Source organism: Tenrec ecaudatus, chromosome 4 (genome assembly GCF_050624435.1).
Source record: "Tenrec ecaudatus isolate mTenEca1 chromosome 4, mTenEca1.hap1, whole genome shotgun sequence".
NCBI classification, from domain to species: Eukaryota; Metazoa; Chordata; class Mammalia; order Afrosoricida; family Tenrecidae; genus Tenrec; species Tenrec ecaudatus.
Genome location: NC_134533.1, coordinates 78,336,245 through 78,358,568, shown reverse-complemented (window position 1 = coordinate 78,358,568; position 22,324 = coordinate 78,336,245). Strand labels below are relative to the sequence as shown.

The 22,324-nt window shown below is 36.9% G+C and overlaps 1 pseudogene; it reads left to right on the top strand.

Annotated features, from left to right (window-relative positions):
- The first annotated feature begins 483 nt into the window (after window positions 1-483).
- LOC142445928 (interleukin enhancer-binding factor 2 pseudogene) lies at window positions 484-21,418 on the top strand (annotated as a pseudogene).
- Window positions 21,419-22,324: the final 906 nt, after the last annotated feature.

The following is a 22,324-nucleotide window of genomic DNA, read 5'->3' as shown; positions in this document are numbered from 1 at the left end:
GCCACATCTGCTTGTTAAAGCTTGTTTCTGAGTATTAAAAATGTGTATGTATGTGTCCGTGTACATATGTACCTGTGTGTGTGTGTGTACGTGTGTGAGTGATTAAGAGGGATGTGCAGGATTGTAAAGAGAGAGAAGTTATAAAGTCACAGATGGAGGCAATTATTGATAGGATGTTCAATTGTGGGATTTAGTGATATGGTAGATTGAATTTGTCATTTAAAAAAATACTGCCTCCCTTGTGACTTTCTCTATTGTTTTATTCATAATAAATTGACTATTTTTAAAATGTTAGTCTTCTAAGGAATGCATTACCTATCTGTAATGTCCGCCAGTGGAATATTTATCTGTGGCTGCTGGTCCCATGTTGCCCACTCTCTGCACCCACCCCCATGAGTAGTAGGAGAGGCATCAGAGGTGCACGTTCCCCTCTCGGGGATCATGAATCACACCTGCTATTTCTTTACAAATTCAACTCCGGAAATGAATGCTTGGCGTGCTTTCATCTTCTTTCCGGTCCTCGCTTCACTAAACATGCTGGTCAAGAAATCTCTCAAGCAGAAAGGTGAGTCACTATACAAAGCCAAAGCCTGTGGGATGATTATTCTTCTTTGCCCTGCAGCTCATTGTTATGGCTGGGCAATGCACCCTCTTCACCCCCAGACCATACCCTCTGTTAGTAATGCATTGGTCTTTGAAGTTGTCTTTTGTGTGGCTGCTAACCATTCCTTTGACGGATAGGAGATTTTATGGTTCTGAGAACCTTTCATTCTCTATGCAAATAGTTAAATAATTCTTGTCAGCTAGAATGAATTTTCAGATCTTTGGAACTTAAAAGTGAATAATTTTTCAAATCTTTCTTAATAGACTAAACGGATAACAAAGACAGCATATTTATTAGCAGCCATTTCACTAAACTGACCAATGTAAATATCACAAACTCAACTACACCAGAGAAATAACAGAGCCTAGACTGGCTAAATAACTTACCTCAGACCTAGACACATCTTTAAAAATTCAAATGTTTTCTTCTACTAATTTAGTCTTCTATCAAATTATTTTATATGAAGTTTTTGGGTCAGTTATTGTCATGTAAGCTCAATAATTTCTCAAAAACTTTCTTTGGAATGTTTGATTAAATGTTTGATTAAGAAGTGACTGCAAGTCAGGAAATATCAGATTGTATTTACTGGAGTCAAGTTTCTTCCCTGTCTGGTGTTTGCTATATACTGCATGCTTAATAAATATTAATTATAATATTTCATAGAGTTTATTAAGATGAATGCATCTCCAGAAAGTGCTGGGGGTCCTTAAGAACACACTATATCAATTTGAGATTTTACTTTATAATCATGTAATTTAAACCATGGAAAAGAAGAGGTACAATTACCATTCTCAGCAATTTGATTATGACAGAGGGTAGTTTCTTGGTAGATTGGTGATTGGTGGCTCAAACTAGTGTTCCTAAGTTATTTGCTTAGAATGTTTTAACTCTCTTCAAACACTTGGGGAAAAAAAAAAACAGGACTTTCTACTCCTCTGAAACAATTACAGTCTAGGAACCCTGTCCTGTGGGGTTGCTATGAGTCACCACCTACACAAGGGCAGTGAGTCAAAAGGTCTAGGTTTCCAAAGGCAACACCTCTTTTTCAGTAGGAAACATTTTCTGATTTCTTAATATTTTGTAACCTTTATATGGAGACTTGGTGGAGTAGTGTTTATGAGTTGGGCTGTGATCCGCATAGTCAGCAGTTCCAAAACACCAGCAGCTCTGAGGGAGGACTGAGCTTTCTACTCCAGTGAACAGTTACTCTCTTAGAAACCCACAGGGCCTCCCTAGGGTCAGCATTACTGAATGGCAATGAGTAAGCCTTCATGTCTGGTCACTACTCTGGTCCCCTCCCCCCACTGCCTTTTCCTTTATTTAGGAAGTAGAAGCAGCTTATTTAAACTTTGTGGCACTTGAGGTAGTTGAAAAATAATGATGTGTAATTTGGAGCTAAAAGTAAAATTATTGATAAGACCATGAATAGATTCAAGGCGTTTCTGCTCTAAGGAGCAGTGAGATGGATAGATCCCTTTAGTGAAGTGTTCTAAAAAGTCAGGTGACAAGATTTTGTTTAGAAAATATCCCTTCTGATTCAGTAGAAGTCTGGAAAAATGATAGAGTTGATGTGAAATCATTCAGATGTTTATTGTGATAGTTCCGTGAGAAGCAACGGAAATTGGCACAGGAATTGTGATTAAGTGGAGAGATTTTAACAGGGTTTAAATCTGTCCAGGTGGTAAAATCATCAGGATTGGTAATTAAGCAGATATAAACTATGGGGTTAGGGAAATAAGTGAAAATATAGCCACAGAACTTGATTCTTATATCTTCATGGGAACCCAAACTAAACCAAATCTACTTCTGTCAGGGGAATCTGACTTACAGAGACTTTGTAGGACGGAGTCGGATTGCCCGACGACTTCCCGAGACTGGGAATCTTTTCAAGCAGCATATTACTGTGTTTTTCTATTGTGGAGCACAGGTGTATTCGAAATACAGTCCATTCAGTTAACAGGGAACACTGAGCCACATGTCAACAGGGGTCCACAAAAAGAGATACAGTAGTATGACAAGAGATTGCCTCATCACTCTATTAATTCTAACAAATCCATGAGAAATAAGCAATGTACTAGAAAGCAGTAGCCATCAAACTCACAAGTATATTTGAATGATTGCTATGAACTCAAAATATGTTTGATTTGGTGAAGATTACAAAATATAAATGCACACTTGAGAAGTTTGGAACATGGGAAAATCTCAAAGTCCCTACAAGAGAATATATTTATTTTTCCATAGATTTAATTGTTATGCTAAAAGTATGCTTATATGTAGATTTTTGTGATAACATTGCTCAAATAGTTGCTCAATAAAATATTTGAAGAATGAATTAATGAGAATTCAAAGAGGTGGTATGGCCATAGTAGCTGATGAATTAACATTCAATTTGTAAACTTTAATTCATCTAATAATCTTGTTTTAAAATAATTTGTGTCAGAATTTCTTTAATGATAGAGCACCATGCACACACTTAAATCTCTATTTAATTTTAGAATAAGTTACTATTATAATCCTTACAAATTGTTGGCTATTCCATAAAACCCTCACCCTTCCCATGTGAATATTTGCCTTTCTAATTTTGAGAAAAGGCTAATTCATTCTTATGACTGAATAAGCAAGGACATTCGTTCACTACATACAGTCTTAAAAGATACAGATGTGAGCTTCTCGCAATTACTCGTGAAATTTAGGCCACCAGATGTCACTACAGATTCAGCAATGGTGAAAGGCTCCCCACTGTAAATTTCAGAGATAATTTTGACAATTTAGACAAATACAAGATAATAGTTAGCAATAATAGTAGTAATAGGGAAGTTGTGTTGATTTTTAAGATCTTCCTTCCAATGCATCTGGAAGGATGAAAAATAGAATGCCCATATTGGATACGTTATCTAATTTTGTATAACTTGTGCTTTCTATTCTAATAACAAAGAATGGATGTTACAGCTCAGCAGAGCATAGTTTTTGTTTCAGCAACTTGTTTGATTGTGAATAATATTTTACAAGCTCCATTTTTCTCTGACTTCATAAAACAGGGCTCCCCCTGCTCGCTTATATTAATTACTCCCTACACAACTACTTGCTTATAAAAGGTGAAGTGCAGACTAAGTATGTTTCCATGATAATGGGCACATATAATGAGTAGTTAATCATGAAGAAATTCATTAGCTGAATGTCACCAGAAATCTATGTCTGGTGGCAAGTGACCAGGGGACACCCGTTTGAGTTTTAATTTCTGCAATGAGCTCTGTGGTAACACTCGTTCGTTCCGTATGCAACTGGACAGAGAATTAGCGGCGTGACAAGTGATTGATGAACCTGGTGAGAAGCCTTGATTACAAGAGGATGTGTTACTTCCATAGAAGTTTCCACAAGTTTCTCATCGGAAGAGGTTACATTAGTGAGCGTTCTGTATTGCTGTGTCCACCATGGACAACAAAAGAAACCGGGGCTGGAATTATGTTTGAGCACTTCTATCTATAATTTAACAATTCATGATTCAAGGGATTTATATAACTCAACCATAGGTTCAATTTTGGGTTTCTTAGGAAGCTTCTTACCCAGGTATGTATGTATGTATATATATATATTCTAACAATGTGTTCCCAAACCAATTCCCAACTCAGATTTATTGAAGACACTTAATGGCTCATATTATTTAATAGTCCTCCAAAAATAATTATTTTTTCTTATTAGTTGGGATTTAATACATATATCATATCATTGCAAACTTCAATCATGTTAAGTTGAAAATAATTCTCAAGACCCTGTTCTATACCAGGCTCCTTAACCATTGCTACAGAGACAGCAATGAACAAGACTGAACGCACCTGTCCTAACTGAGTTTATATTCTACCTATTACAGAGTGACGAGGCAGAGGTATGAAGGAGGGGGTGCGTGTATAAGTAATTAAATAATGTGTAATCCCACACATATTCTATTAAAGTAATATAGGTCAGTAGCATAAGGAATAGGTAGAAAATGACGGGGAGCATCTTTAGAGAGTGTGTGCAGAGAACACCTCTCTGAGGAGGAGGTACTTGAAACGAAGTTGACTGGTTTGAAGATGTTGTCAAGCGGTCCGGGAGAGCCTGTCACCACAGCCAAAACCAGGAACAAGGTTGATTCACAAAATTCTAAGTTATTCTGCAAGTGGTTACAGCTGTTTCAGGGTTCAGTCCTGACCCTGCAAGGTAATAAACAAGAAATGGTCTTTTTTATAATGATTATGGGAAAGAATTAGCAGATTTTTACAATGTCATCGGATGATACGTTAAGAAGGTTGGGTTTTGCAATGATCATTTGGAAGTCATCTATTCCACCTTTCTCCAGGGATTATTGAACCACCATCCCCTGAAGCTTCAGACACTTGTTTATCTGAAGGAAGGTGAGGCTTTGTGTCTGGTTTCTTATCTCAATGATCTTGGTAGCCTCCTTCCAGAGTCAGAATATCCCTGATGATTAACCTTAAAATGAATTTTTACTATAAGGGAGGGCACTGTTACCTTTTGATTTTTCTAAAAATGAATTCATAAATTATGTTATGTTCTAGTATTGCTTCTCCCTCTATCAAAGAGGCCAACAATATTAGTATCATAGAGGACAAAAGTAAAGGCTTCAGTGTGGTTTATAAAGCTTACTCCCTAGCCTATTGAAGAGATTGATATCTTATTCCATTGCTGATTTGAAACTTGTCAAGAGTAAATATTGACCTAACTCCTTATGCCTAGAGCAATCACCTCCCTAAGACAGAGGTGAAAGTAAGCAAGTGACTGGATTAGCAAGAGGCTGGAGTTGAGGTACAATGCGTTTCCATAGGAATTGAGGAAGTGGAAGTTAGACCAAGCAGTAGGCGCCTATTGCTAATTTAAATAGTGGGCTTCACTAGCTTTCTGTATTATTGCCATAAGCAGATCTCATTGGTGATAGAATGAATCTTTGCATATTTTTGGAAACTAATTTGGCAAATCAGTTCATAAGTTAAAAGAATGTCCACACCTTATTTATTTTGACCCATTTTGCATTCTGATAATGAATACTGTGAATTATACTTTGAGGTAAGAAGTATGTCCCCATGAAGCTACTTATTAAAGTGTCATTTTAATAGTGAAAAAAATAAGAAGCAGCCTCAGTATGCAACATTTGAGACATTATAAAAGTGTGACACATCAGCATGATAAAATAATAAGCACTCATCACAAGCAATAATTAAAATTTTGAAACAAAAATGGGCAGTAGGCTATTAAGTTTAAATAAAAACATGGTTTGGAGGTTTTTTCTTTCTAGTTTCATTATTTAATGTTGAAAATATGCATTCACATTGGCTAAATGTAAATTAAAAAATAAAACTAAGAAACTAGTTTATGAAACACCATCCTCCAAGTGACATAGTTTTTTTTTCCAGGTTGTAAGATAAATAAGTCATGTTCTTCCTCAACCATGAAACCACTAATGGTCCAGAGGTCATTTTTCACATGTATGGAAGATGCTATGGTGCTATTATTTTCTGTAACAAATAGGGACACCATGAGCCAGAATCTATTGAATAGAAATGGAGTATAGTTTATTTTAGGGGTTTGGTTTATTTTGGTTTTAGAGAAAGCTTATTGGGGTGAGTACAGAGTGAAAGAAGAGAGCAAATATTTATTGAGAGTCCATTGTGAGTTAGGAATTTTACAGGTCTTTCTACCTGCATATTTGCATATATTCACAATAGACCTATAATTAGATTTTATTATTCATAACTTATATGCAGATAAACTGAAAGTCTGAATAGTGAAATAATTTGACTGTGATCTCCATTATAAATAAATCCATAATTTGAAATGTCAGTTATGTGTCTCCAAATGCATGCTGTACTGTTTTCTATGAAATATTGGATTATAATAGGAAAGGGAAATGAGACAGAATTCTTCCCAAAGGATTCACAGAGCAAATTATTTTTCTGTGGTACAGAGAGGGTACTTGCTAAGGGCATTATTCCAAGGACTGGACACTGCATGTGCAACGATACTGCACACAATGTGTTTTCTGCATTGGACATTCAGAGGGACTAAACAGAGCCCTGGTGGCATAGTAGGTGAGTCAGAATCAACTTGTTTTTGGAAGTAGATTTGGTTTGCTTTGGTTTGGTTAGAGACCGCAACCTATATAAAGAAAGAATCCGGGGAAAACAGCAAGAAATTAGATTGAGGTAAAAAAAACAACAGTGAAATGTGAATGGTCTATAGGGAATAGTAACAAAGTTTGAACTTAATTTGTGTGATTGGAAGCATTTTGTGGATATTTTGTACTTTGATCCAAAACCTATAATATATCAGCAATATCACTTGTTCCACATCCTCTTCTGGCAGGGACTTATCAATGTACTACTGCAATCAGTATTGGAAGCTCTGCAGTACAATTTAACTTACATATGATATTACTGATTTTTTTTTCAAAATTGTTGGCATTCTATTGGATCACCTTTATTTTGAATGGTAACAAATATAAATCTGTCCAAGTTGGTTTTCTTCCAGATTTCTTGGCATACACTAGTGAAAGCTCCCAGTGCTTCATCTGTATGCCCAAACTTTTCTGGTGGTAATTTCTTCCAGCCTTGCTTTCTGCTAAGGTCCTCAGGGCAATGCGGGTTTCCTCTTCAGCACCTTAATTGCTTGATCATATGCTGTTCCTTTAGCTGCTCGATGCTAACTAGTTCCTTTGAGGCAGTGGTTTTGTGTATTGTTCCAATTTTCTTCTGATCCTTCCTTCATCATTCTATTGTTTGCCCAGATAATCTTTTAGTATTGAAAACCTTGACTGAAATGTTTTTTTTCTTTCAGCTTGAAAGTTGTTTAGTGTCTTCTTCCATTTTTATTTTCTAAGAAATTTCTGCCCATTTCATTAATATACTAGACATTGTCCTTGAGTAGGCCTTTGAAATTTTCTGCTTAATAATATTTTGACTTACACGTCAATTCTTCCTTTTGCCTTAGCTGCTCTATCATCAAGAGCAACTTTCAGAGTGTCTTCTGACATTAACTTGGATCTTTCCATTTTTCTTGTCTTAAAAAATATTTTGCATTCTTCATATGTGATGTACTTGATATCAGTCAGCTCGTCAATAGTTTTCAATGAGTCTAATCTATTCTTAAGATGTTTTTGAATTTCAGGTGGAATATTTGAAATGCTATATTTTGGTTCTCATAGACTTTTCGTTTTCTTCAGCCTTGATCTGAATTTACATATGAGCCATTGATAGTGTATTCTACAATCAGAATTGACCTTGTTTGGGTTGATGATATGGAGCTACTACATCACTGTCCCTTTTCAAAGATATAGTCAATTTGACTTCTATAGATTTGATCTGGAGAAGTCCACATGTATAGTTGATTTTAAGGCTGTTGAAAAAAGTGTTTTTGATGTAGAAATCTGTCATGCAACTTCCAGTTCCATTTCTTTCACCAAGATCATATTTTCCAATTACTGTCCAAATTCTCTTGTTTCCAAGTTTTGGATTCAGGTAGCCAATAATTATCAATGCATCTCGATTTCATATTTGATCATTTTCAGACAGAAGACATTAGTAGAATTCTTCAATTTTTTCATTACTAGTTTTAGTGGTAAATACACGCATTTGAGTAATAGTTGTACTAACTGGGTTTCCTTAAGGCAGACAGATATAATACTGTCACAGATAGCATTGTGCTTCAAGATAGATCCCTTTTGACAATGAATGCCATTCCTCTTGAATTTGTCACTCCTGAAGGTGAACCCAAATATGGTCTAATTAATGCAGCCAATACCAGTTTATTTCAACTCACTAATTCTAGGATATCAACCTCTATGTATTCCATTTCATTTTCCATTTTTAATTTTCCTAAATTCATAATTCATGCATTACAAGTTAGAATTATTAATAAAAGTTGACAACTGTTTGTTCTCATTTTGAGCCATGGCCCACCAGCAGATGAAAGTTCAGAAAGTTTTCCTTTGTGAATGTCTTTATAGCCGACTCTACTTTGAGAAGGCAGCTCCTCCCCAGTCACATGGTGAGCGCTTCACCGCCGGGACTCCGCTCTTGGCACTCTTATCTGGTAGCGCTCTGCTTCCATCCATAACGCTTTCAATAGCTGACAGTGTTCCACTCCTACTCATAATATTTGTAGAGGCAAATTCCTCAGAAGTGGACAGCCTATTCCTTCGTAGGACAGCCTTAGTTTGGAAGCCCCGAGGAAACTTGTTCACTTTCAGTGACTCTGCTGGGATTTGAAATGCCAACATCATAGCTTCCTATCTAACAGTGGCACACAAGTCAGTAAATTATAGCAAACTGACAGGCAAGTGATGGACACTTAAATGGATTCCTGTGGAGTCTGTACACGGAGCCAAACGCAGTTGTTCAAACAGAATGACCAGTTTAATATAAAAAAATATCTGCCACTTCCATCATACATATTTTACTTGTCCTCTGAGCACACAATTCAAGAGACCAGACTATTTGAAGCAGAGTGTAGCTGCAGGATTGGAGGAAACTCATGATCAACACAAGATATATACAAATGACCTTTCTTTCTGAAAGTGAGTTAGACTTCAAACACTTACTAATGAAGATCGAAAGTGACAATCTTCAGTATGTATTAAAATTCAATGTTAAATAAATAAAACTCCTAACAATTGGACGGATAGAAGATATCATGATAAATGGAAAAAAGATTGAAGCTGTCAAAGATTTCATTTTACTCACATCAGATGTAAGTTGGGGGGATCTCCTGATCTTCCTAGCTGCAGTGACTGAAAAGGAAGCAGGAACATGAAGCAGGAAGACCACAGGCTAAATGAACCCCAGATTGGTCACCAGGAGACTGACGATGGCTCCTGGGATTGGCCTGCAATATAACAAGAGAATGACAACGCCGATGTCAGATCCAAATCTGACCTCAGGAGTGAGCTGGCTTCTGTACACTAACAGAAGATGGGACCCCAAATAAAACCTCCCTCCGTTGTAGCCAGACTGTGGCCAGACTAAAGAAATGGTCTCTACCCTCTTACTCCCACAGGTGCTGGGCTGCTTCACAGAAGATCCAGCCGTAGAGATGACGACAATATGTTAGATCATAGCATGACAAAGCCTAGCCCAACCAAACTGATGTAAAACCTGATATGTGTCTTACATATTCAAATGTATTTATTTCTATAGATATACTTTAAAATGGTAGAATATTCTTAAAAGTATATTTCAAAGCCCAAATTTATATAATCAAAAGAGCAACAGAGTCTGGAATTTATTTTTAATGTTTATACTTGTACTCTATGTTGACTTGGGCATATAGTTTCATATCTCTAATAATCAGAATGCTCACCAATAAAATTTAAATATTAGTAGGATTTTCAACAGTTGAATGGCCAATTTGTTTCTATACAATATTCATTAATATTTTACACCTTAAATTTAAATCAAATTCAAAACTTGGCAACATGACTTTGAAAATTTTAGCTGATCAATTTTTCTGGCAACATATGTTAGTATTGTTAGAATATGTAGTATTGCCTGAGTCTGATAAGTTTATTTTTTATTTCTTTTTTATCCAATACAAATTATAGTGGATATTAAGAATGAGATATTCTTATAAAAGTAACTTAATTTCTTTAGTGTTTTCATCTGAGCCAGGATTGAATAGGCTTTGCTACAGTCAACAGTAAGAACTTAAATCTCATTTGCCATATGCAACATGATAAATGTATTGCTCATCTACAATTTAATGTCAATTAAGTGAGTTCTAATTGTAAATGGGACATGGAATCCAGAAAGGCGTGCTATGTATTTAAGGACCCACTTACAGGGGTTTACAGTTTGCTCACATTCCATTAGGGAGAACTCAATAATGTGAAACTCTCTAGGAGAGATTGATAAATGTAGCCTTTCTGTATATTATATAAGAAGAAATCTTTCCTATTTTGATCATTTTATTGGGGGCTCATGCAATTCTTATCACAATCCATATACCCATCCATTGTGTCCTGTTCATTTGTACATTTGTTGCCCTCATCATTCTCAAAACATTTGCTGTCTACTTGATCCCTTGGTATCAGCTCCTCATTTTTCCCCTCTCTCCCCGACTCACTTGCCCCTTTGATAATTTATAAATTATTTTTATTTTGTCATGTCTTCCACTCTCCGACGCCTCCCTGGAAGAAGAAATCTTACGGTGAACATGTAACATTTTCTGCCACGGTGTACATGAATCAGTACCTGTTTTTGTAGAGCCCTTCATGACCACCTGATAATGTTGCTAGTGTTATAAGAGGGGTGGGCTCCGGGCCTGGTAGATTCTGATGTCAGTATTGCCTAAATGAGTAGGCACCATGTCTGCCTCATCTGTGGGTTGCCACACCTGGTATAGGACTTCAAACAAAGTATGTATGGAGTTGGTCTTTTCTCAATAAAAAGGGGGATTCAAAAATTTCATAGGAAATTCCATCTTCATTTAATTCCATTTTCCACACCCGAGGACTCTTGTCACAGAAGTTGTCCATGTACTCTTGTACATCTCTTGTCACAGATATTATGACTTTAAGTCCTAGACGAATCATTACACGGTAGGAATGAGTTCTTTCTTGTGACAGAGCACTGGTGTTGGGGGAGGTGTATACCACCTCAATCTGGGGAATGGCTTCCCAAGAGAAGAAGTTAATTTGGTTCCTGCAGTTAATTTAGTTATAGTGACTTCTCTGTCGCCAGATGTGGTCCGACTGTAACTAGCAGCACAACACGATTTAACTTTGAGCTTAGACTCTGCCGGGATCAACTTCTAGCTCCACCAGCTCCTGACAATAAGCTACAGACAGAGTGGCCTCAGCAAGTTAATTTAATTCATTGAGCTCACAATTTATTACATATTTAATGGCCTGTGTCTGTTCTATTTTTATTTGCAAGCAATAGAGGTCAGCTCTGGTTTGTTGAAGTACCAAAGAAATTAAAGGAAATTATTTAGTAATTTATAGAATTAAAAGAAATATAGGAGAAACAAATTCAGAAAACAGCAAACAAAGACTTAATTGATATAATAGAGCATAGTCATAATTATATCATGGGAGACATATGCTCATCTGGCAAATGCACATTCATACCTATCACTTGTAGAGCCACCATTTTTGAAACTTCTGTGAAAACAGGAATCAATGAAATAGATTGTTTTCCCATTCAACAATTTTTATCACTTTGATTCAAATTAAATTTCTGACACAGAGCATATAATTGCTAGAATTTGCCTTTCATGCCCAGTCTGAGTTGTTGGGAGGTGGAGAAAAGTTAAAGTCTGGTCTTTTTGTTTCTGTAAAAACGGGCAGCTTTTTCTCTCATCAAGAGTCACATGATGGGAATTTCCCAATATCGAAGGGCCCAATTGCTAGAGAGCTAAAGTCAACTGCAAGACATAATCAACATGACCTCCTAGTAATTTAAGAATTACTAAAGGAGCATTTTAAATGATCAATTATAGAAAATATATTTTCACACAATTACATACTACCTACATAGCTATCAAATAAGAATGAAAATATGCTATTTATCAGGGGTTGATCAGTAGTTTAAATGGTTGATTGACAAACTTATTATTTGAAATTTAAAACCCCCACCTAATTCAAAATTTTAAAAACTATTTTTGTAAAAATTTAGGAAAATATTAATATCCATTGTAGCATGAGGTAATTTAAATAAAAGTCACTCTGATATGATTACATAAATGGTAGAAAAGACATCGAAAGAGTAAATATAAATCATATGTATATCTTTATTTCAATAGCAACTTCCTATTATAATGTCTGCATATAAACCCATTTGTTAAGATTTATAAATATTTGAGCTATTATACCTAAAATTACTATATTCATATCTTTAAAAGAAATATTTAATCATATATGTTTTTCAGAATCTTCATGGGTGACTGATGTATAGAGTAGAATAAGTTCACTATATATACAATAAACTCCAAATATCATTGCATTGTAATTCATAATCTTTATGGTCTCAACTCATCTATACTTCCTTTTTTCCTCTCTGTGCTTCTTAAGTATTCTCTATTATTTTGTATTTTTTGTACTATTGGACTTATTATTCTTCAGATAGATCTATTTTTTCTCCTTTCCTTTGACCTGTAATTTGTTAGCAACTTTTGAATCTTCTTGAAAATATGAATTTAAACCTGTCCTGGTAATTTCTACTACTTCTCTTCATGTCAACCCAATAGATATGAACCATAAATATTTTTATTAAATTTTTTCTAAATTTATCCATTTCTAGTACTCCTTTAAAGTTGGTCTTGTTTTATTTATTTATTTTTTGATACTGTGATTTAAAAATCCTAGGTTATTAATATCATCTCAAATTTATTTATTTTATGTATTAAAATTAATTTTGAAGGGTTAAAGTAACTTTAATTGGAGTCAAGGTGCAGAAGATATAGTATTATCTATACAAACACTGATTCCTAGGATTTGACTTTTAGATAAGATGAGGTACCACACACTAGATTTATCTTCTGGCCCTAATAATCATAAATGTATAAAATACAGGAAACTATTGTTTTCCAGACTTAAGGCGTTGACAAAAAATTATCAAGCAACATTCATAAGAAATGGAGGCTACAAGAAATACACTTTGTTCACCTAAACTTACTCTCTTGAAAGTATCTGCTGATTCTGATTGAACGAGGGAACTCACTCAGGCAGTGTGTCATAGTAGAGTGAGCAACAAGGTTTAATTTGTCCTGGATGTCGGTCAAAGCTGATATAAGAAGAACCATTTTTTAATCTGTCCAGTAACTTTCCTGAGGAGATGGATCTGAGAGACTGAAAGGAAAAATTGGAGTTCTGAGGAGGGAGATACAGAGAAAACATCTGAGTTGTGGGAAATGTTCTCTTTAAATATCAAACCGAGTACCTGTTAGTACATGCACACACACACACAAACACACACACATACACACACAACAAACTAACAGAGGTCAGAAGAAGAACCGCCCCAAAAGGACGGAAAGAAACAATTGCTGGCATGCACTTTGGACTGAAAATAATGCTTGTTTCCACCAGCTTTATGGTAAAGAAATGTTTAAGTGTCCGGGTGATGGAGGGTAGGTATCCCTAGACTCAACCCTTCCCGAATTCTGCCAATGTATTTCAAATCGAAGAAGTAAATGTATAAATTTATATTCAAGTTACTGTAGTTCATTACAGAATGAATTTCAAGAGTATTTATAGTTATATTAAAAATGTCCACCACAAAGCAATGTAAAATCTATACAATCTCGCATCTAATAGAAAATTACAAATCATAGAAAGAGGCCATCCATGTTTTGTACTTACATTCATTGTAGTTTTAAACAAAGGTAGAACTGATACAAATGGGATAATTAGTGAAAATAGACATTAAACTAGTTCATGTTTAAAACTGTGAGAGCATGCATATAGAAGACTAAAATCAAAATTCTAGAGAGAAAGCCTACATTATCTTATATAAAAACTATATTAGATAATATTGCCAACAAGTAGACATTAAAGATGAAAAGATGAGTAAATGTGAAGATAAACCAACAAAAACGATCCAAAATTAAATGCTGAAGGGAAAGGTAATTCATAGAAGGAGAGGGAAACAGAGAGCCTCAGTGAGTCTTGGAAAAATGTCAATTGGCCTAATATATCTGTAGTTACAATATCCAAAAGAGATACGGTGGAAGATTTTAATGAACCATGGTTGAAAATCTGTAATTGGAGGAAACTTTTAAACCTCTTTATACATGAAACCCAATGAAAAATCAAGCACAGAAAGCATGAATAAAGGTATATTCACTCCTAACTTAGTAACATAGTTAGGTCCCAAAGACCAGAGCATTAGGCAAAAATTAGTGTTCTATAAAAATGGAGGATGTCAATATCACTTCACCCCCTTACCTTGACTATTCCCCTGGCTCTTGCTGAGGTCACGTGACACTGCTTCCTTCTCCTCTCCCAAAATGCCTTGGCGTGGTCCTCACCATCACCTGCAGGGAAAGGCAGCAGAGGCGGCCATAGCCGGGATGACCCAAGCACAGACCCATTTTCACCTCTCAGTCCTTTCTTACTCAGCGGTACTGTGTTTTCCGGATAGGTGGCCAGGTTTATTCATGCTGTAACCCCCAAATGCCCTTGCTAGCTTTGTTGTGAGAGTGGATTTGCTCATTAGGGGAAGAAAAGCCTGATGATCTGGGGAGGGGGGTGTTACACATGACCTGTTGGATCACCTGCTGGGCCCTCACCGGAGGATTCCCAAACTCTTACTGTACAGTCCAAATGGCCTCTGACCCCATGTCCCCAAGAGAACCCATGCCCCAGAACTTCCTCCTGGGTCAGGATGGCTAGGTCTGGCCTTGGCCTCTCACTTGGCACCAAAGATGTCGGAAGCCATATGGCCACCAATCCTACTCTCTCCCCAAGATCCTGTATCCTTCCACAAGCATCAATCTAAGGAGTCACTGGCAAAGCACAAGGGGCTTCACAGGTACTTGTCAGTTGATGTGACAGTCTGGGGCCTCAGGGATCTGAGTGCCCTGTCTCAGGAACCTTTTTGAACATGGCCTGACCGGTTCCTACTGCTTGCTCCTCAGAGCTGGAAATTGGGGCAAGAACACAGGATCCCGCTTTGAAAATCAGCTTACCCATAAGACACACACTGTTACTGCTCCAGTCTCTGCTCCATGTGTACACATGGACCCATTAGGCAGCTTCCAGTTCCCACGGTCCCTCCTTCACTTCCAGCCACCTTGACACTTGAAGACTGTGCCCTCTCTCCTCTCCAAGCCAGTGATGTGCCATACAGCACAATACAAGCTTATTTTCTAGCTGCTCACGAAGAGTGCCTAGTCAGAGACCCAGCTAAGATAGTCAGCATTCGTTACAGTCAGATATTCAACATCAATATGCAAAAAAAGCAGAGAGTAGATTTTTTTACTATTATCATAAATTTAAAACTCCAATAATGAAATAGAGATAAGTGAGGAGTAGATGTATATCACACTCCATCCTAACAAACTTGCTTAAAACTGATGATTCAAAAAAAAGAATACAAAATTACCAGGATAATTTTAAAAGATAAAGATGAACCAGATTCTCTTCCTGAACAGTGTAACTGAGAAGCAGAGGCACACCACCTATAAACTACTGGAATGTACAAAGCTATCAATCTAGGATTCCAAATCCCTCAAAGGTATCTTTCAAAAACCAATGTAAACAGGAACGTATTCAAACAGAAGAGCTAAAAGAATTCTCCAACAGCGGTCTGCGTTGCTCAAAATTGCCCTTCTCACAATCCAGCACCCATTTATAATAGCAACTCAGTAACTAGAATAGGTGAAGACCACCTCAGCTTGATGAATGTCTCCATGAAAACCTATGGGTAACTTCACATATGATACAAATCAGTAGTCCAATTGAGTTGTACAATCATCACAACAGTTTGAGAACATTTTCTTCTTCCTTACACTCATTATCATTAGTTCCACTTTCTTCCCCAACCTCCCCTGCCATACCCTAAGGAACCATTTCCCCAGTTTGCATAGATTTACGTATCCTGGATTTCATATGCAGAAAAACATTAGCAAGCTAGCAAACTGCTGAAAGTGTAGAACAATATCATTGATATCACATGCAAGTACAATTTTGCTGAAAGTGTGGTAAAGAAACTAGATAGTGCCAGGCTATCAGAGAGAATAGCATTTGGGTTTACTTTTTGTTTTCTTTTAGATTTAGGCTTTTATATGTTTAACTTTGTTGTTGTTTTCTGCAGGGTCACCTTTTTTCGGAATGACTTAAGAACTGCAGCTCTGCCAGGCAGTTGGCCAAATAGCGTCTTCCAAATTTCCAGGCATAGGCCATATGCTCTTCCGGTGCTTTGTCAGCTTAAGCAATCGTTTCCAATGGTATCCCATCGAGCCCTGGAGCCTTATTTTCAATGAAGCTTGACCTTCTGTTTCAGCACCATTGGTTCTTGCTCTTACACTAGCTCCTGACATGGTGGATTGTCGACTAGCGCTTTGGAGTAGAGGGACTCTGTGTCTTCTTTCCATCTTCTTTGGAGGATTCCCACATCATTTTATATTTTCCCGTAGACTATTTCAATATTTTTATGCGACACTTGCATTTTTTCTTTAGTTCTTTCAACTTAAGGCATGCTGAGCGTGTTCTTCCCTTTGGTTTCATAACTTGAGGTCTTTACACTTTTCATGAACACATTTGGCTGTCTTCTTGAGCTGCCTTATGACAATTTCTATTCAGCTCTTGGATTTCATCGTTTCTTCCATTTACTTTATCTACTCTGTGATTGAGAGCACGTTTCAGAACTCTTCTGACAACAATTTGAATTTGTTCTTTCTCTCCTGTCTTTTTGATGACCTATAGCTTTCTTTTCCAGTGACGTTGTTGAGGCCCTTCCATAGCTCATCAGGTCTTCTTTTGTTAGTGTTTCATGCATTGTATCTGTTCTTGAGATGTTCTAAATTTAGGTAAGATAGAATCAAGGTCATATTTTGGCTCTCTTGGATTAAAATTTTTTTTTTCTTCAGCTAAATCCTATACATAAAAATGGGTATTTGGTGGTCAATTCCACACCCAGCCCCTGGTCTGGTTTTAGCTTCTCCATCATCTCTTCCCATGGATGTAGTCTATTTGATTTCCGTGTATTCCATCTGGAAATAACCATGTGAATTGTCTTTTGTGTGTTGAAAAGAGGTTACTGCTATGAACAAGTTTTTAGTTTTGGAAGATTTTTTCTTGTGATCTCCACTTTCATTTCCATCACCAAGTTCATAGTTTCCAACTTCTTTTCCTTCCTTTGTGTTTTCAGATATTGTGTTCTCATCACCAATAATTTTCAATGTATTTCGCTTGCACCTTTGATCAATTTCTGACTGAAGTGCCTGGTAGAATTCTTTAATTTCTTCACTAGCTTTTGTGGTTAGTGCATTAATTTGAATAATAGTTTTATTGATTGTATTTCATGGAAATAAAAGGGATATAATGCTATCACAGACAGTAATATACTTCGTGATTGATTTTGCATTAACTTTTTTGACAACAAATGTCATACAATTCCACTTGATTGGGTTATTCCCAGCATATTTTGGCAGTTATATAACTAAAGAAAAATGTACACGAAAGATACTCAAACTAATTCATCATTAGGGAAATAAACATATTAATTATTTACCTATTAGTGTTATTAAAATTAAATAGACTTAAAAAGCCAAAAGTATGCAATAAAATGGTAAAATGTCTATGGAGAATTGTTGAAGAATTTCTTTAAAATTTAAACATGTACCAACCACTGTATGCAGCAATTCCATTCTTTAGTATTTTTCCAAGACAAATTAAAACATTTCCACATAAAGACTTACAAATGATTAATTGTAGTGTTAGTAATGTGATAGTCAAAATGCAGAAGTAATCCAATTATCTGTCAACAATTGATGAACAATAAAGCTTGGTACATCCATATGATGGAATACCGCTCAGCAATAAAAATGAAAGAAAAAACAAAAACCCTGCTACCTATTTCAAAATTAATGAATATTTAAAGAAAATGTGTCCATTAAGAAGAGTCAGAACAGAAAAAGTGTCTGGTGTGTAATTTCACTTATACAGAATTTCAGAAGATGCACAGCAGCCTGAGGTGACAGAAGCACATCCCTTGTTACTCATGGCATGGAGGGGAAAGAAAGGAGCGGGGTGGGGGTATTACTGACCAGCACAAGAACACTTCCAAATGTAATCTAAATTCATCTCAACTGGGGTTTTCTTTGCATCAGTGCATATGACAAGGTATCAAAAACAAAACAACAACAACCAAAAACGTTTTTTTCCCAAGCTATATATTTAAATTACAACTGCATCACCTTCAAAATATGCTCCCTGGCACTTTAACTAACACATTTTCCAAATCTGCAATTCCTTTCTTGGAAACATTTTTCCAACTCTTCGGTTTCAATTGGTGACAGCACCTCCCTCGTTTTTTCTTCAATTCCACTGTCATCAAATCACTGTCCTTTCATTTCCCTCTTCATTTACACCAACAAAAGGAAATGTTATGAAGTGAGGTCAGGTGAGTCAGGTGGGTGGGGTAAAAGAGGCTTGCTGTTTTGGGCCCAAAACTTGTGCACTGAGATGGTTATGTGAACAGGTGCATTGTTGGGGTGCCAAAACCAGTCCACTGTCTGCAATAAATCAGGCCTTTTTTGTTGCAAACTCTTATGCAATCTTTTCAGAATCTCTAAATAGGAAATTTGATTACCAGTCTAACCTGGTAGAATGAACTCCAAGTGCATTACAAATCAACATTTTCATCTACTAGGGAAGTTGATGGACTTCCAGAACGAGGTTTATCATCAGTCGACATTTCACCTATTTTGAAATGAGAAAACCATCTGAACGTGAGTTTTTCCTGTAGCAATGTTCTTGTAAACTGTGTTCCACACCACCAACAGTTTCTATGGCATTTTTCCAAAACAGGGAACAAAAGTTCATAGCCACACACTGTTCTCTTAAATCAGCCATCACAAAAAGCAAGGTTGAAATGAAACTGCTTTTATAAACAAATGCATTATGACCAGTGAGAACCTTCCCAGGTGATGCCACTGGGTGCACTAACAGATGAATTGTTTGATGCTTGCCTTGCTGGAAACATGCATACTATGAGAGCTGTGCCTAACAGAGCTTCTTCCCATGTGTGTGTGTGTGTGGGGGGGGGGGTTGCGGTAATGATCATATATATGTGCAAGCTTATCAAATTATATATATATATATATATATATATATATATATATATATATATATATGAAAAGGAAAGAAAAGAAAGTTCATGAATATATGAGGATAATGGTCATAGAAGATCTAGAAAAATTATCAACCAAGAAGGCATATGCATGGTTAGTCAAGTGGCTTAGATAATTAGGCCAGAGTCTAAGGAAATATTTTAAGCATTGGTGAAGAAAATCATGGATGGCTTCGTTGAACAGAATTATAGAGGACAAAAAGCAGGTACATTTTTGAGGGACATATTTCAATAAAAAGCATTCTCCATGAGCAAAATCATGAGAAATAATGGAGTGTGAGCAATTGCAAAACTGCAAGTTAAGTCTGTTAAGTCATTCACTGAATAGTGTTTTGGGGATTCATACTAGATTTACTGCTTCTTTTAACAATGCATACTAGGTTAACTCAAAAAGCATTGCTACCAGGATTCAAGCTCATCCATGTATGAGTCTACTTCAACCAAATCATGTTTGAACATGTATCTGATATGTGGATTTCAGCAGGCAAGGCCTCTCAGTAACACCCTTCACTTAATCTAATTAGGAGGTCTTCAGAAAAATAAAAGTACCAATGAAAATTGTGACTTCTTCTTCGGAGACTCACTGGGTCAGTTAAACTCAAGGCAGCTACATGAGCTCAGAAGGTCATGGAGACCATTTCTTTGGGTTCCAAAAGGATAACCTTGATAGATTTTTCTCCAAGGACACAGGTGATCACAAGACTTAGTAGGAAGAACTTTTAAGAACATTGAAATGCTCTATTGGTGAGAAGAAGTCAGGGAATTGCTCGTTCATTGAACTTATTGAGGGCTGTCCTAAGAGAATTTCATTGGAAAACTTTACTCCAACCTCTCTACAACACCAATCTTTCCCATTCAAATTCATTTTGTCTCAAAAACTCAATGAACATTGAAAACTAACTTTACCTGAGTCCCTTGAGTCTTCTAGTACTGGCATTTTGATGTAAGCCTGGAGACATCTTCAGAAAAGAATTAGAGAGATGGAAACATTTACAGAAGTATATAGACATGTTGAGAGGGTATGTTCAGAAGCAACAGCTTCATATATATAATATTATAATAAGTATTTATATTATATTGTATAAATTGCTAATTACATTTTTATAATATATATTAACTTACCCCAGGAGCGGTGAAAGACTATAAGTGGAATGGGCAAATTGAAGTCTGAAAAGTGACAAGTGGGATACTAGAAAAAGGGAATTATAATCACAGGACACAAGGTGGCTGACTTGATGGTCATTTTGAAGATTCTGCCAGCATCGGAGCTGCTGAGGCTCTGGGGGACCACGTGGAAAACCTCAGAGCACAAGATCCTTCTGAAGTTTGGGCCATGCTGACCAAGGAACCTAGCCTTGGGATCAGTTCATTGGATCCTCAGCGAATGCTCATTAGGACCTTGCTCCCCTCCCCCAATCTGCAAAAGCTGGTCCCAGAACTCCATTTGCATATCAAGCTATTCCAGAGTGCCTTAGCGGCTCTCCTGCACACCTGCTGGTTGAGGAAAAGGCTTCAGTCCACAGTTGAAGTTCTCCTTAGGATGCTGAGAGAAGAGGATTCATTTTCCTGGCTCTGAGCCCCTCAGATCATGGCGCACTTGGAGGCTGGGAAGCACTATCCTGGCACTACTTACAGATTCTGGCTGTAGGATTATTTCTGCCCCATTCTGTGGGTATCACTGACCCCCGTGAGAGCAGCAACATCAAGTCCATACCGTCAGGAACCAGGAACCGCAGAACAGGGTCTGCTCAGTGCTCAGTCTCGGTCTAAATTCTCTCACAGGGAGGCTTCAGGAAGATCCTTGGCCAGGAAGGCAATGTTATTTATCTTGCTCCTGAAGTATCTACCTTAGAGTGACACCTTCAGAGAAAGCTTAGGCACCAGAGAAAAAGGGGGAGAAGAGGAGGAAGAGAGGACAGAAGAACCACGTGCAGGAGAGGAAGAGGAAGCCCGGGGATCCGGAGGGAGGTGACCCTTCCCTTGCTTATTCAAGGAGATTTGGAGTCCAAGATAACTGTTCCATTATGAATGGCGACATTTCTGTGGGCAATGCTGAGATGGCGGGAAGGGAAAATATGTAGAAGGAAGTGTCACCATACTTGGTTCTGATAACTGAGCAGCCGGAAGTTGTCCACCCCGAGTATAGAGAAGCAGGAAACCAACTTTTCCTAACTCCAGAACCTCTGGAAACTGCTCAACCAGTACTTCATTGATGAACTGTTGTGAACTGTTCTATGACACAAAGGCTATAAAACAAATACTTATTTTAGCAAAGATGGAATTATCACTATTTTCAGTAAAATCCATGGCTTATTTACTTATTTATTTTGCGTTCACTGCTTTGCTTATTTTTTCCTTAATGATGCATGTGCTAATCCAATTCTATCGATCTTAAGACCATCCCAGTGAAATTTCCCAAGATTCCTGTGGTTTGAAATATTTTTCCTCTTCTGAATATCCACAACACTTTATTGAGAAATATTGTGATGCCAATTACATGTCATAGAGTGCTGTTGTCACGTTCACATGTATTATTCCTTGGCTCTTGTACGATGTGTAGTATATAGAATATAATCGAAGGCTTTGGGAAAAAGCCATGTTGTGTTCCATTGTGCCACTTTTCTGCACCCTCAAATCACGCCTTTGTAGTCTGATGCAGAACTATTTTACAATACATCATAGTGAGTTTTGTAGTACTTTTACAACTAGATAATGCCTTTCATGAGGGCTAGCAATGCCTCCTTATTATTGTATATGAAGGTTTCCATCAAAGATGGCCAATGTCTATTTAACAAAGAGGAAAAGCAGTAGGGAGACTAAAGAAAGCGAAGAAAAAGCAAACAGGCATGCGTTGCACAAATGACCGAGGAAAAAAAGA